Genomic DNA, 15,877 nt, shown 5'->3' with positions numbered 1-15,877 from the left:
TACAGTGCCCCGCACCAAAACAGCCACCTGGGGCGACAAACGCTTAATTGTCGCAGCTGCTAGACTTTGGAACTCACTTCCACTACATATCAGAACCTCTCAGTCATTACTCTCGTTCAGAAGAATGACTAAAACGTGGCTATTCGCACAATAAGTCTTTTGGTATAGGTTTCATGCTGCCGTTCTTAGCGCCGAGACACCCATGGGTATTTGAGCGCTCTATAAATCTCATAAACATAAACATAAACAATAGTAATTATGTTTGTTGACCGAAAGTTGCAGGATCAGGGGTTCCTCCTCACGCTGTCATTTCTGCGTTCTCACGCAGCAGGGTTGGTTTATCAAGTTTGGACATTGTGTTTCTAAGAAGTGATCTAGCTGCAACATCATTGCACGCAATATGGTCATTATTAATGACAAATATAGGATATCATCGTTGATCTAGCTGTGGCCTTTTCCTGACGAAGACATAGTCGGACCAGGCGAGTGATAGAGCGGACATTTGGACTACCGAAAATCAGATTTCGCTGCCTGGACTGGACAAGAGGGGCCCTCCAATAAGCACCAGAATAGGTGTGTAAGATCATCATTGTGTGTTGCATGCTACACAACCTGGCAGTGAGGGAAGAGCTACCTCTCATCCAAGATGATGACGACCAGCAGCCTCCAGCAGGGGAGGATCCAGCCCTGGGTCATGTTGCCAGTGATGATGAGGGGGAAGAGGATGTTTTCGGAGACAGCTCATCAACAACTTTTTCTCATGTTTGTGAGTATACAGTGATGAGCTGTCTAAGCTTTTTCTTTGCCTGATATGTGTATGTATTGCAATGTCCATTCATATGTGTGGGTGCATGCTACTTGACATGGTCCTTGTAGTTATGTGTCCATTGAGTTAGTATGTTCACCATTACAGTGTTGACATGAGTCCCAGGTTGTTTTCACGAATCATGAGACTTGTGTATGGAATGTCTATTGGAGATGTATACAGATATTTTGGTATTTCAAGACTGTTGTATGTCTGTCCTTCACAGGGTCCTTTGGCTGTTGTCTGGTGACATATGACCTCCAAAACACACAATACTGTTTCAGAGTGCAACTTTTCTTGGAAACAGGAAGCGGTGCCACACACCCAATTACTGACATTTTTTACCCTCTTGGTTACTTTGTGCTTATTGTCACAGTGAGGTTGGCTTGCATCTGTTGTGAAGGCAACATGTTGTGATTGTGTAATAAACCTGTGCTCCACATTGGGGTGTGCCTCATCTGTATACACACATCCAACATTCATTTGCATACTGTACCTGTGGCCTGATTGCACACATTCTCAGAACGAGTTTAGTGTATGTGCATTTAAGTGTCTTTTCACTTCACAATAGTGGAGGCAATGAGTATGTGTGCCATGGGAATTTTGTGTTGTGTTGATCTTGTTGTGTGTATCTCTCATGTGTATCTCTCATATGTGTCACATCGCCATTACTCAAGACTGTGTTTTAATTGCTGTAGTTGTTTTCCTGCACAGTATTTGTTTAGCAGGTCATCATCTCCATGTCACAAACCAAGTTTAATTCATGACAGAGGCAAGAATTGTGTGATTATGGTTTAATTTAGATGCATGTGTGAAACAGTACATGTAGTTGATAGTGCTGTACAGAGTGATAGAAATCCAAAGTTCACAGAATTGTTAGTGTTAGTAGATGAAATTTTCAGAGCCAAGTTCACAGTCATTTGATAAATTGTTTCAACTTAGACCCTCCTTTCCATGTGGGAGAGTACAGTGACAGTCAACAGGTGAACGCTTGGCACACAATGGAGGATATCAGGAGCAGGTTTTCACTTCCTGGGTGGTATGCATGGCCATCTGTCTCTCATGTGTCCTTCTTTGGACGACCCCTCTTCTTCTTTTGAGGGGGACCCTTAGGTGCAGGCTGCTGCGGTGCAGGTGACTCTCATCCCTCCCTGTGGCAGTTGCAGATGTAGTGGCAAATGATGTGGTGGGCAAATAGGGAGGTGTGGTCATGTTGTCAGCTCTCTGGCAGAGGCATGTGAGTATGTCCCTGTGCACCGTAGTAAGGTCATCCATTTTATCCATTTTGGTCTCCATCCTAGACATGTGGGAGTCCATTTTGGAATAATGGTCTGCCTGCTGTTGCTGCATGTCCTTGAGGATCCCAACTACCTGGCCAAAATCTCCGGTGCATTCTCTGTATGCATTTATGATGCGTCCTAACTGTGGGTCATCTCGCGCAGCAGCACTATCTTCAGGACGTGACCTCACCCCGCGCACACTCATACCACCCCTACCCACATGAGCAGGACCTGCCGTTGCAGACACAGACAACACTGAGCCTCCTTCATTGTTGACACTGGTGTTGTTGCCCGCCAACTCCAGAGTGCCCTGTATAGCTGTGCCGGTGGTGTTTTCTTGCCTTGGTCTGTCCTTGTTGGTAGAGGTCATCTGGGTGTTGGCAGATTTCCAGGAGTGGTCGCAGGGGGTGCTGAAGTTACAGCTGCTGGTGCTGCATGCTTATCCACACCAGAGGGAACAGTTCGTTCATTGTTGTCCGAAAAGGACTGAGAGACATCCACACTGGAGAGCACAGGGTCAACCAGAGTCTGAGACTGGGATTCTTGTTCTGCTCCTGCAGTGTCCCCAGCAGGCCATGTGGGTAGGAGAAACACACAATGTATGTTGTGGTTTTGCACACATTAACGGATCACACACATTACATTTGCTATTGTACATCATGATGAGTGTATTTACACTGCATTGTCCTCAATTGTCACAGACAGAGGCCTATATTGGTTAAGAACATTGTAATTACAACCTGAAGTGTTTTGATGAGCAGGTAGAGCTTTGTGCACGAACAGCTCATGTATTGATTCTTTGACTGTACATAGCCATTGATACTCAAGTGCCATCCTGTGCCTGACACAGGTGTGTTGTTCTTTTCCACATTTGTGCTTTTACAATGACCTACCTGCACTTCCTCTTACGATGTGTTGCAAGATTTTTTGTGCATGTGTGCTGTCATTTGTGCATGTCTTTCTGAGTCACATTGGTGTGTCTAACAACATAGTGACAGTCCTGTATATATGTGAGCATTTGAGATATACTATTTTGTTATATGTGTTCCTAGTTCTCATCTCATTTCATGTGCTTATGTTACTGTAGCAAATGGTGTTGCTGCTGAGCTTTGTACGTGATAACGTCATTTATCTTGTCATAGTTCTCCATGTAAAGATGAGTTAACCAAGGCTGCTTTCTTGCTTTTCCTTGCTCTTAACAGTGAAGTCCAGTGGTTTGTGTGTTTGAGTAATGCTGCTGTAAGTTGTACGCCTCCTCCAACCCAGTCCAGATTACTCCTTGGGTTGAAAGTGTCAATGACAGTGAGGGGAGTGTAGTGGCAAGGATGCTGATAACGCTACATGATGTAGGAGCTGAATGCAGCTCACAACAGCGTTTTGTGTAAATGACACCATGCAACAGCGTCAGCTATCTTTCTGTGGCCATTCCATTCACTAAAACACACAAGATGATGGACGGAATGTTGCACATTGGCAAAACATTCACCCCCAGTCACAGATCTGGGTTTAATCCATCGTTATTTTGCTCACCACGCCACCCTAGCTCAGACATGACCATATGCAAATCAAACTTGACCCTGTGCCTCATGGGAACAGTCCAGCCCGAACTGCCAAGCCATGTCTTCCCTGGACCGGAATCAAGCATCCTAGGACCGGTTTCGGGGTTTACCCCTCTTCAGCCAGGATAGCTTGACATCAGTGGCGTAGTGAGCACGGGACCCACGTCTGGGCATACCCTTCCCACATAGGGCGAAAAGCAAAACACACAAGATGATGGACGGAATGTTGCACATTGCCAATACATTCACCCCCAGTCACAGATCCGGGTTTAATCCATCGTTATTTTGCTCACCACGCCACCCCAGTTCAGACAATGCCATATGCAAATCAGTCTTGACCCTGTGCCTCATGGGAACAGTCCAGCCCGAACTGCCAAGCCATGTCTTCCTTGGACCGGAATCAAGCATCCTAGGACCGGTTTCGGGGTTTACCCCTCTTCAGCCAGGATAGCTTAACTCCAGTGGCATAGTGAGCACGGGACCCACGTCTGGGCATACCCTTCCCACATAGGGCGAAAAGCAAAACACACAAGACGATGGACAGAATGTTGCACATTGGCAATACATTCACCCCCAGTCACCGATCTGGGTTTAATCCATCGTTATTTTGCTCACCACGCCACCCCAGTTCAGACATGGCCATATGCAAATCAGTCTTGACCCTGTGCCTCATGGGAACAGTCCAGCCGAACTGCCAAGCTATGTCTTCCCTGGACCGGAATCAAGTATCCTAGGACCGGTTTCTGGGTTTACCCCTCTTCACCGTACATACACAACGCACGGGGGTGAATGCCTGTACGACTCGTACCCCTGTACGACTTGCACCCCGGGAACAACTTTTCCCGGGATACGAGTCGTACAAAGTTCGCTTTGTAGCGGGTAATGGCATTCCCCGTGTACGGGACGTTTTCCGTACAAATCGTAAATCGGAAAGCCGGTCCGGATCGTACTAGTGCGGTTGGACTGCATTTTTACAATTTGTACGGAAAAGTGTCCAGGTCCGTCTGGTACAACTTTTCCTGATCCGATTTGTAAGGATCGGGCCTATCCGTAAAAATCGGATCGGGAAAAGTTGTATTTTTCCCGTACGAATCGTACTTCACGGGTCAGACAGGACTTGTGCGATTTGTATGGAAAAATGTACCAATACGAGTCGGATGGGAAAAAAAAATACAGGAGCGGAATCGACCCCTAAATAGAACAAGCATTTACAATGCAATGGTCTCGGCATTGGTAAAGTTAGAGCTATTGGCATTGCTCATGACATTATTTTTGTTTATGTTTGTGTTTTTAAAACATTTAAAGAAACGGCATTGTCATGAGCAATGGCAATAGCTCTAACTTTACCAATGCCGAGACCATTGCATTGTAAATGCTTGTTTTTCAAATGACCTTTTTTTCTGCAGGGTGAGAGCGTAACATAAAAACACCCGTGTGTTTAGACAACAATAACAACAGCAGTGTTTTCAGCGAAATCGTGGTTCAGTTGTCAATATTTGCTAAACACTTCTTGAATTTACAGAATACTCACAATTTGGAGGACTGAGGTTGTAAATTTAAGCTATAAAATTAAATTTATGTAATTATTTATTCAGGGCTGGCGATGAACTAGACGTGCATATTTTGTTGAAAAAAGATCTCGCTAAAGGCCGACGAAGGCTCTCCATAGGCCGTGTTAAACTTGGTTAGTTGATGCACTTTCCCCTCCCCCTACCTCGGACAGCCCCCGCCCCCCCCCCCTTCCACTCCCCAGGACAGAGCTCTGGGTAGATAAGGAAGGGGCGGAGCCTCCAGCATGGCGCTTATTCATGAATGTTCTGTGCTTGTTAGTAAAGTGCCACAACTCAGGACCGAGCATTCATGAATGTTCTGTGCTTGTTAGTAAAATGCCACAACTCAGGACCGAGCACCACCCGGCTGGCCTCCTCACACCACACAAATCCACAACAGACCTGTTAGCAAAGGAGAGAGGGTCTTGGGAGACCCCCTGCAGTCCCTGCCCATCAGGGGAGCCCAGAGCTGCGGGAGGCGGGGCATTCACACTGGCCCTCTAATTGTTTCACTGACGATACCCCAGCCTCATGTCTGAGCTGTGAAGATGACGGCTTGAGTCCTGTGCGCCATGTGCCCCAAACACAAGCACTTGTGTGGGGCACTTCCTGCCCCCCACCCCCCTCGAAACATAGGGATGCTGGCTGCATCCCAGGACGTGGAAGTTTAAGCCAAAAAAGTCTGCTCCCGAAAATAATCTAGGGAGCAGAGGGTGATGGGTGCCCTGCCTTTAGGGGCTCCTGTTTGCACGGCGTCCCGAGCAGGCTAGGGGCTTCATAGCACTTCAGAAGCCGCTCACTGATGGGGGGGGGGGGCGGCCTGCAACCACACACTCCTCATTGCCTGTGAAGGGAACACAGTAAGGACGTGTGCACACACTCATGAGCAGACCTAAACATACCGCAGACATGTCCATGCCAATGTGTCCTTGTATAACGTAACTGGTGCTCATGTAAAGCGCTCCAGTTCGCTATATATATACATACACACACATATACACGTATCAATACAGAGCGCAAGACTTCCCTTGCAAGACAATCTCGGCGATGGCGTGTTTGCTCGTATAGGCACGCTTACATCTCTCTTACACACACGCACGACCTTTACTGGACGTCTGTGTACTCACGTGCGAACCACACAGCATATCCTCAAATATAAGAAAAATAAGAGGCAAGAGGTTGTAGAAATAGGGGGCAAACCATACCACTCTTGGCACTCCCTCTTATGTAATGTTGTACACCGCAATGAGGTCGAGCCTCAAACCCGACCTCTGGCATCTTCTACAACACTGCACTCTTGACAACCTTCACTGCACCCACCACTATCTCTGGGTTATTGATGGCATTCACCACTAGGATCAGCGATTCTCTTTTTCCTATAGCTCCTATTCACCCACCCCTCTGACCTCTTACCCACCCACTCACCCCCTGAAGTTCCCAGAACCCTCACAAGGTCTGCAAATTTGTCAGGCCTTGGAGTCTAAAACCCATTCCTCTGCCTGCCCACATGCAAGTGGGCATAGTCTATTGGACTAGCGTTGTGCCCGTCAGATTTATATTTACTAGTGGTTGGCCTAAACACCCATCCGTCCTTCCCCCTGTGGGAGGAGCATAGCCAGCCTTTTCAGCACTAGGGGAGGGGGCATACCCCGGGGGGCCGCACCCTACCCGCCGTGGGATTTCCCACAGGCACGGTGTGCTGGGGGTGGAGTCGCATAGACTCCGAGCTAACTCCTTCCTATTTCCACAAACAAACTTGACACTCACCTCGCGCTTCCACACCCGGTTAAATCACAGATCAGTCCACGCTGTACAAACCAGGCCTCCGCGCTGCTTTGCTCTGCTTTCGCGAAATTAAGCTTCCCTACGGCTGGGAGCCCCCAGTGAGCCCGCCCCGCACTCTCTGCGACCACGATCAGCGCAAGGGGAGGAGCTGGGGGTGGCAGAGATGGCGCGCACGCGCGTAAACGGCTGCTGGCAGCGCACAGACAGCTGATTGTCACAGCTGGGCGGAGCTGATTGAGAGGAGGCGGGCCTAGTGCGAGTGCAGAATGACCGTAGGCGTGACTAAAGCCCCCGCTGACCAGCTAATGGGCGTGGACTTTCAATGTGACTGACGGGAAATTAGGCCATGTTCTACGTTACACTGACAGGAAAAGTGGGCGGTTTACCACGGTGACAGGGATTTGGGAGTGGCCAACGTATGTGTAACAAGAAGCATAAGGCCCATTGAAAGAGAGAAAAGGCAAGATCGGAGGAAGTATTCAAAGCCAGAAGAGAAAGTAAACCCAGTTTCAAAGGGTACAGATTCTCGTAAATACAAAACTACCGGGTCAACAAAAACAAGAACACTCAATTCAATGCCTTATCTTCATCACAGTACTTTAAAAAAGTTTTATCATTTAACGTCTACGTTCCCGTTTAACGTATGTATATGAAATGGAGATGGTTTATATTGCTGAAGAATTGTTTGTCTTTCCATTTATCGGCAAGTGTGTTGTTTTAGCACATGGATTGCCCGAGAGCAGGGGGAGAGGACGAGTACACCACTGCCTTTCTCCGAGGCAGAGCAGAAATGCCTCAGAGAAACGCAGCGTCCTTTTCGGATTCAGGGGCGTGTTTTGCTGTTGTCTCCTCCATGAGACTTCTCGCAAAAAACACGCCCCCCGATCCGAAAAGGACGGGGCATGATCGGAGTGACTGACCTCTTCTCCAGTGGCTGGCCAGCATTTACGAGGCCAGCCAATGGAGAACAGGGGAGAAGAGGGGCGGGTTCAAGCCCCTCTTCTCCAAGTCATAAAATCTCGCGAGCGAGACTGCGCAAGCGCAGCCTTCGCTAGCCGAGACCTAAAAAGGAAACCTAGAAAACCGAAAATCTCACAGGGAATTAAGTGCAATTATACTTAATTGCGTTTTCCCACGGAATCTCATTATTTAATCTTTCTTGTGTGTGGAGAGAGTGAAAATCCAAAAAACTTTGCGTTTTTTGCGAATTTCATCAGTTTTAATATCTCCAATATCGCCAAGATTCTCAATTATGTACCAGCGGATGTCAGATGGTTTGTGCTGATGGTCTTTAAAATGTTTTACCAGAGGGGCATTTATTTTCAAGGTATTAACAGAAGACCGATGTTCCGTAAACCTGGTGCAGAAGGGTCTAGAAGTTTCTCCTACATATCCCATATGGCATGGGCATATGAGGAGATAGATTACGTTTTTCGTCTTACAATTTGATTTTTTTTTTAGGTCTAATGGTGAAACTTTGATATGTAAAGGAAGGTCCTTCTATAACTGTAGAGATGAGGTGGTCTAGTAGCTGCGTGGGCGGAGCAGAGTGGGTGGGGTAAGGAGAGGACTGCCCGGACAGGAAGGGGCGGAGAAAGGGAACAGCCAGGCAGTTGAGTGTAGGGCCACGCTGGTGTAAGGACGTGAAATAAAGTGTCCTAAATAGAACCCTTCGTGTCTGTCGTTATTGGTACCTTGAAGACACGACAGCTGGCGACGAGGGTGGGATAGAGCTAGCTGCTCTCCCAGAACACCAGCACGCTGACGAGACCGGCGAAGGGCTGGTCACGAAGAAACCAGCAGAAGCGCCGCCACTCGCGACACACACCCGGAGCGTGTGAAAGCCCCGCAGCTGAAGGAGCGAGATCGCGAAACGCGCCCTGCATGAGGAAAGGGCCGGCACCGTGAAAGGCAGGAAGGGAAGCGACGACGCTGACATGCGCGTCCCCCAGGCCAGGTCAGAGCAGTGAGCGCAAAGACTTCCCCGCCCGCCTACCTGCTGCAGAACCGTGAGTGAAGCGGATGATGAGAGGGGCCGCCTGAGCAGCGCGCAGTCCTGGAATGAATGAAGTGAGAGCCCGGCACCACGTGTGATGTCTACGCGCGTTATCCAGCCGGCGGCCATCTTGAAGTCAGGCGGATCTCCAGACGCCCCATGCAAATAGACCCGGGCGGCCATTTTGAAGTCAGGCAACGCTGAAATTTAAACAAGCAAATACAAAAAAAAAAAAAAGAAAAGAAGGGAAACAACTTGAAACAGGCGCACAAGATTCCCGTAGGATTCCCAGGGCCTGTACTGCGCTGAAGCTGCGCGCATTTCACGTGCGACACGATGTCGAACCATGGGTCCCCAGCCCAGTCTCCAACTCGCCAGGATGCGAAGCCGATCATCATGGGATTATCGCACCTGCGCCCCCCAGAACCCTTAGCGCTCGTGGTTGGGAGCAGCATGGGCCCTCGCTGGGAAGAGTGGATTGAAGACTTTGAGGACTATATTAAGGGCTCGAAGGTGACCGGGGACGAGGATCAACTGATCGCACTTCGAAACCTCGTGGGCAAGGACGTCAGCAAGATGATAAAGGAACTCCCCGCCGCAGACGCGGGAACGTATGCGAGAGTGCGTGCAGCCCTGGATAGAAAGTTCGTGCACAAGAAGAACGTAGATTACGAACGGTACGTGTTCCAAAGAGCGCGACAAGAAAAGGATGAGGTCATGGGCTCATACATCACACGATTGCGGCGACTGGCGCGCCATTGTGAGTTCGACGAGTTCTCGACGGACGACGCCATACGACTGCGTGTGATCGACGGCTGTCAGTCGGAGACGCTACGCAGAAAATTACTAAAAAAAAGTCACACCTTGGATGAAATAGAAGAGATCACGAGGCTCCACGATCAGACTGAAGAGCAAGCCAAGATAATGGAGGCGGGACGCGTGGATCGCAAGGAGGTGGTCTGTCAAGTACGCACCGACCGCCCCCGCCGGGGGTCGAGAGAGCGGGAACGTCATGCTCGGCTGCCATCGAGACACCGCCGCCCTGGCCATCGACGGCCTGATTCGGGGAAGAGAAGCAGGCGTCAGGATCATGGGAAAAAGGCGCCACTGAGAAGGTGTTACCGATGCGGGTACGACTTCCCACACATCGGAGCGTGCCCGGCTCTGGGACAGCAATGCCACAAGTGTGGCCGCAACAATCATTTTGAGACCATGTGCGGGGACTACCGCCGGGAGAAAGAAAAAGAATCCACGAGGTTGACAAGAGGCGAGACGCGCCGCCATCACGCACGAGCGGTACGTGACCGCCGGAAGTCCTCCTCCAAGTCCTCCCAGTCCAGCAGGGAGTCTCGGTCTTCAAGGTGGTCTAGAAGATCACCGTCAAGAGACTCTGAATCACCATCAAGTGAACATGAATATTCCGTAGAATATGCCAACATGATTGCCGATCCAGACCAGCTTAAAAAATACCCTCGACTGGACATCAGCGTTGGCACGCATCCCACGAAGTTTGTGATGGACAGCGGGGCATCCCTCAACTACATCCCAGTGACGGAATATAAGAAGATGAACCCTCGGCCTCGGCTCAATCCCGCACACGTGCGTGTCTACACCTGGATGTCCAGGAAGCCGCTCCCATGTCTTGGGAAGTTCTCGACGACTCTGAGGCATCAAACAACATCCATTCCAGCCGTGATTCACGTCATCGAGGGGCCGGAAGCAGACTGTCTCCTCAGCCTACCAACAGCTGAACGGTTGAAGCTGGTAGAGATCCTGTACCGCGTCAACAGTGACAATGACACCATACACAAGTTCCCGAAGCTGTTCCCGGACTCGGCAAAATGAACAGAGGCCAGATTCGCCTCCACATAAATGACCAGGTCCGCCCGGTTGCCCAGCACCCGCGGAAAGTACCGTTCCACCTCCAGCAAGCGGTAGAGGATGAGCTGCAAGATCTGCTGGATGCCGACATCATCGAACGGACAGAGGGCGCCACACCGTGGGTATCTCCGGTCGTGATAGTACCGAAGAAAGGAACACCAGGGAAGGTCCGACTCTGTGTGGACATGAGAATGCCCAACACCGCCATTGAGAGAGAGCGCCATCCAGGACCTCACTTAAGTGACATGATCGCCGCCCTCAATGGGGCAAGGGTGTTTTCTAAATTGGACCTAAACAAAGGCTACCATCAGTTGGAACTACACGAGAGCTCCCGATACATCACGACATTTGCAACCCACCTAGGGTTGTTCAGATACAAGAGACTAAACTTCGGCATTTCATCAGCCGCAGAAATATTTCAAGAAGCCATCCGGCAAACAATACATCACATCCCAAACACGCTGAACTACAGCGATGACATTCTAGTCTACGGGGCAAACATCCAAGTCCACGACACGGCCCTAGACAGGGTTTGCCATGCCCTCCTGGAAGCCAACCTCACACTCAACAGGGAGAAGTGCGAGTTTCACCAGTCGCAACTGAAATTCTTTGGCCACATCTTTTCAGGAGCCGGAATGCAACCAGACCCCGACAAAGTGAGTACTCTGAACAGCACCAAGAGTCCACTTGACGTCAGTGATGTGCGGTCCTTCCTAGGCATGGCGAGCTACTGTTCAAGATATATTAAGGACTATGCCACAATCAGTCACCCTCTTCGCACTCTCACCAAACAGGGACAAGTGTTTGAGTGGACATCCGAATGCGAGCAAGCATTCCAAGACATAAAGAGGGCCGTGGGCACGGTGGAGAGCCTGGCGTATTTCAGCCCGGATCGTAAGACCGAAATAACAGTGGACGCAAGCCCCGTCGGGCTGGGTGCCATCCTGGCTCAATATGACAAGGACACGGACCAACGACATATTGTGGCTCACGCCAGCCGGAGCCTTTCCGACACGGAGAAGGCCTACTCCCAACCGGAAAAGGAAAGCCTTGCGGTGGTGTGGGCGTGTGAACACTTCCACGTGTTCATTTACGGGAAGCATTTCACCATGGTAACGGACCACCAAGCGCTCGTCACCATCTATGGCAACCCCCGGTCCAAAATGCCGCCTCGCATCGAAAGGTGGGGACTCCGTCTGCAGGAATACACGTTCACCATCGTGCATAAGCCGGGGAAGGCAGCCAACCCGGCCGACTACATGTCGCGCCACCCGGAAGACTCAGAGCGTCACCCACCGTCCATGGCAGACGAATACATCCATTTTGTGGTGGATCAAGCGCGGCCACCAGCGGTCCCCCTAGAGGCCATCCTGGACGCCACCCAGCAGGACACCATGCTGCAACAGGTGATCCAAAGAGTTCGAACGAACCGGTGGCGACACGAAGAGTCGGAGGACGAGAGGGGTGACACTACAAAGCGCCAGGAGTGGCAAGCATTCCGGAATGTGTGTGAAGAACTATCTGTTACACCGGATGGCCTACTGTTGCGAGATAACAGGATCATAATCCCTCAGCAACTGAGACAAGGAGTCGTCAACCTGGCACACGAAAGCCATCGAGGAGTAGTCACGACGAAAAGGGCACTTCGTGAACGTGTCTGGTTCCCGTTCCTAGACAAAATGGTAGAGCACACTCTGAAAGACTGTCTGCAGTGTCAAGTGGTGAGGCAAGGAGACCCGCCAGCTCCACTTCAGATGACACCCCTACCGCCAGGAGTATGGCAAGAACTAGCAATGGATTTCTACGGTCCCATGCCGTCGGGCAAGTATGTATTGGTCATAATAGATGAATACTCGCGATTCCCCATCGCCCGGTTCGTACCATCCACCAACGCAGCCGCCACGCTCACCATCCTGGATGAAGTCTTTGCAGCTTGGGGTATACCCACAGAGGTGAAAACAGACAATGGGCCCCCTTTCAATGGCCGGGAGTTCAGTGACTTCCTGACGCTCATGAACGTGCGACACCGACGGATAACACCACTATGGCCGCAGGCCAACGGCACAGCGGAAAGATTCATGGCCACTCTCAAAAAGACATTCCAACAGGCTGCTCTGGATAAGAGAGACCCGCAAGCAGCCCTCAATGATGTACTCCGAGCATATCGGACGACACCGCATGCCACCACAGGCAAATGCCCGGCCACACTCATGCTGGGACACCCAGTCAGGACCCGGATACCCACCTGGGAGGGAGCACTACGACCCATTTCCCCCAGCCGCGTTCATCGGGAAGTGGAAGCCACCGACAAAGCTCGCAAAGAAAGCATGAAGGCGTACGCGGATGGCAGAAGACGTGCTCGTTCCCTCTCATTCCACGAGGGAGACTGCGTGGTCGTTAAGCAGGAGCAATGCAAGAAGACGGATAGCAAGTTCAGAGCGGAACCTCTAACGGTCACTCGACAGAAAGGTACCATGCTAACAGCGGAGTCAGACAACAGGCGCGTAACCAGAAATGTGTCTCACTTTCAGAAGTGCAGCCCAGTTCTACAAGAGACGCTTGAGTCGCGAGTGACACCTTCAGGAACTCGACAGTTCGAAGCACAGAGCGACGGTGACAACCACCCGGGGCAGATACCCGGCGCCGGCATCACTGCAGTGCCTGAAGGTCGCACACTCAGACCACGACAAACAATCCGCCAGCCTAAGCGGCTGATTGAAGAGATGTAACTCTTGGTGACTCATTTCTTTGCTAACAAAGGGGGAGATGTAGAGATGAGGTGGTCTAGTAGCTGCGTGGGCGGAGCAGAGTGGGTGGGGTAAGGAGAGGACTGCCCGGACAGGAAGGGGCGGAGAAAGGGAACAGCCAGGCAGTTGAGTGTAGGGCCACGCTGGTGTAAGGACGTGAAATAAAGTGTCCTAAATAGAACCCTTCGTGTCTGTCGTTATTGGTACCTTGAAGACACGACAATAACAGTATCACATGCTTTACATTTGGAGCCCTTGTATGCCCCTGTCACTGGTACAGCTGTCACAATTGTAACTTTTATAAGAATAAAATGAAATTTTTTAAATTGATTTTGTGTGGTACACTGAACTTATGTGGTTTTCATTTGCTCACTGTAGTTTCTTGTATTTGCTTTACATTAGGCCTTGGCCCGTCTTTGTTAAAGGCAGCGCTCTAGCTTTCTATCATCATAGTCCTTTTTCGATTTCGAGATAATTTGCACTCAGTCTCTGAGCTCTATCATTTAGATACCTTCTATCTAATAGAACTCTATGCCCTTACTCACACCGTAGAAACATCACATGAACGTGACCACGTTTGAATTCGCTATTTAACGCATCACACTCCTGGCGTCTTTTAGATTTACATTGAACGCAATGCAGAACCGTATTCCACCGCCGTTCTGTAAGTATATCACATGCATTTTTTAAATGATACGTAAATCACAGGGACCGCCTCGTAACTAGGTGGTCTAGTAATTCCGGACTGCATCATTTCCTTCATCATGTTCTCCGGAATCGCTAGCATGTATTGAGATAGTTCACCAAATATCATCCGGCTTGTTACCAGTAATACTTACTGCATTTATCCTGTTGGCCTCAGTACCTTGCTTTTTACCAATCTTGTTGCGTGTTCTGGTCAGTTTATTTAACATCTTGTATTCCCGGAGAGACACGTCATTCCGATTGTCAGGGATACATTGTATTTCTGGCATTCGCTTTAGATGGCCGTTTAAGTTTTATCTATGGTACTATTTGCATGCTGATTTATCTTGACATCGTCTTTATTCTCTGTTGCTATGGACATTTCGGCGTAATACCATTTATAGACCATATTTATACATTGGTGCCACCTTGACATAACGTTGAAACTGAAACTCCGTTCTGAGTAATGGAAATTATTTTTGACGGTATTACCAATTTAGCCTTTACATTCTTGGACTTAAATTTACTCTAATTAAGCATGGATTCTCACGTCACTGCATTTTGACATCTTTTTTAGATTACCGCGCTTTTAAACTATACTGCGCAGTCCAACAAGCGGAAATCCACCACCCATCATTCAATACAGGCGTGATTACCTGAATCTTTTGTCTGGTGGCCTCATCCTTTAGCCGCTAATTTTAATTGAAACGATTCTTCATGAAGTATACCCACTACATCACAGTATATCATGGTTACACAGGTAACTATCTTTTACTGTTTGGTTAAAACATAAATAGAAGTTAAAGGATATATTTCATTCATGCTTCATATTGGTTGATCTCTATTACAGTAATGCGCATCTGCATCCGTCCATTCCCAATACCTAATACTTATTCTATTACCATTCGGGTAAGTTTCAACACACTATCTTGCATGAATCCCCTCTAATCAGGGATCTCTGTACCACAAATGTTTTATCTGCATGTCACAAAATTGGGATGTATATAGGTGGTCACTTCTTTTTTCTATACTTTGAATCAACTGATAATTTTTTACGTTATATTCTTTGCACATAAATTACAATTCTTTCTATCTTTTTTTCTCTTGAGCACCTTTTTTGTCATTTATTGTACATCCCTTATCCCCGCATAAGTTTCAGTGTACCGTTATATGTTTGATATGTGATTTATATATGTGTTTTTTTGTACAGAATCTATTGTGGCTCTTCCTGAAGAAGGCGTTCTAAACGCCGAAACACGCGTAGAAGAACTTATAAACCACATTACATCTCAGCCATTGTGGTCTTTTCCACTAGAATTGATTATTTCTCTTTGGTTTGTGAATAAATATTGTTTGATGTTTTGGCTAGTTAGTCAATACATTTCCTGTATGTTATGTTATGTATATTTTCTATAATTTCTGTTCATGTCATAATTTTAACTTTTATAAGAATAAAATGAAATATTTTTAATTGATTTTGTGTGGTACACTGAACTTATGTGGTTATCATTTGCTCATGTATAAGACCTAGTTTTCAGTTGGTCCTGAGTTGCCCTGTCCTAGGGTCCCTTATTTCTTGATATTTACCTG

General features: G+C 48.6%; 1 long non-coding RNA gene across 1 annotated transcript; it reads left to right on the top strand.

The window, feature by feature from the left end:
• The first annotated feature begins 14,147 nt into the window (after positions 1–14,147).
• LOC146829349 (uncharacterized) lies at positions 14,148–15,666 on the top strand. Its single transcript, XR_014961965.1, has 4 exons — positions 14,148–14,267; positions 14,865–15,047; positions 15,138–15,196; positions 15,498–15,666. It is a non-coding gene; the product is annotated as an uncharacterized LOC146829349 (long non-coding RNA).
• The last annotated feature ends 211 nt before the right edge of the window (positions 15,667–15,877 follow it).

This window comes from Triturus cristatus, chromosome 5_2, assembly GCF_964204655.1.
Source record: "Triturus cristatus chromosome 5_2, aTriCri1.1, whole genome shotgun sequence".
Taxonomy (NCBI): domain Eukaryota; kingdom Metazoa; phylum Chordata; class Amphibia; order Caudata; family Salamandridae; genus Triturus; species Triturus cristatus.
The sequence above is the reverse complement of the archived record's forward strand: the minus strand, read 5'-3'. Positions and strand labels throughout refer to the sequence as shown.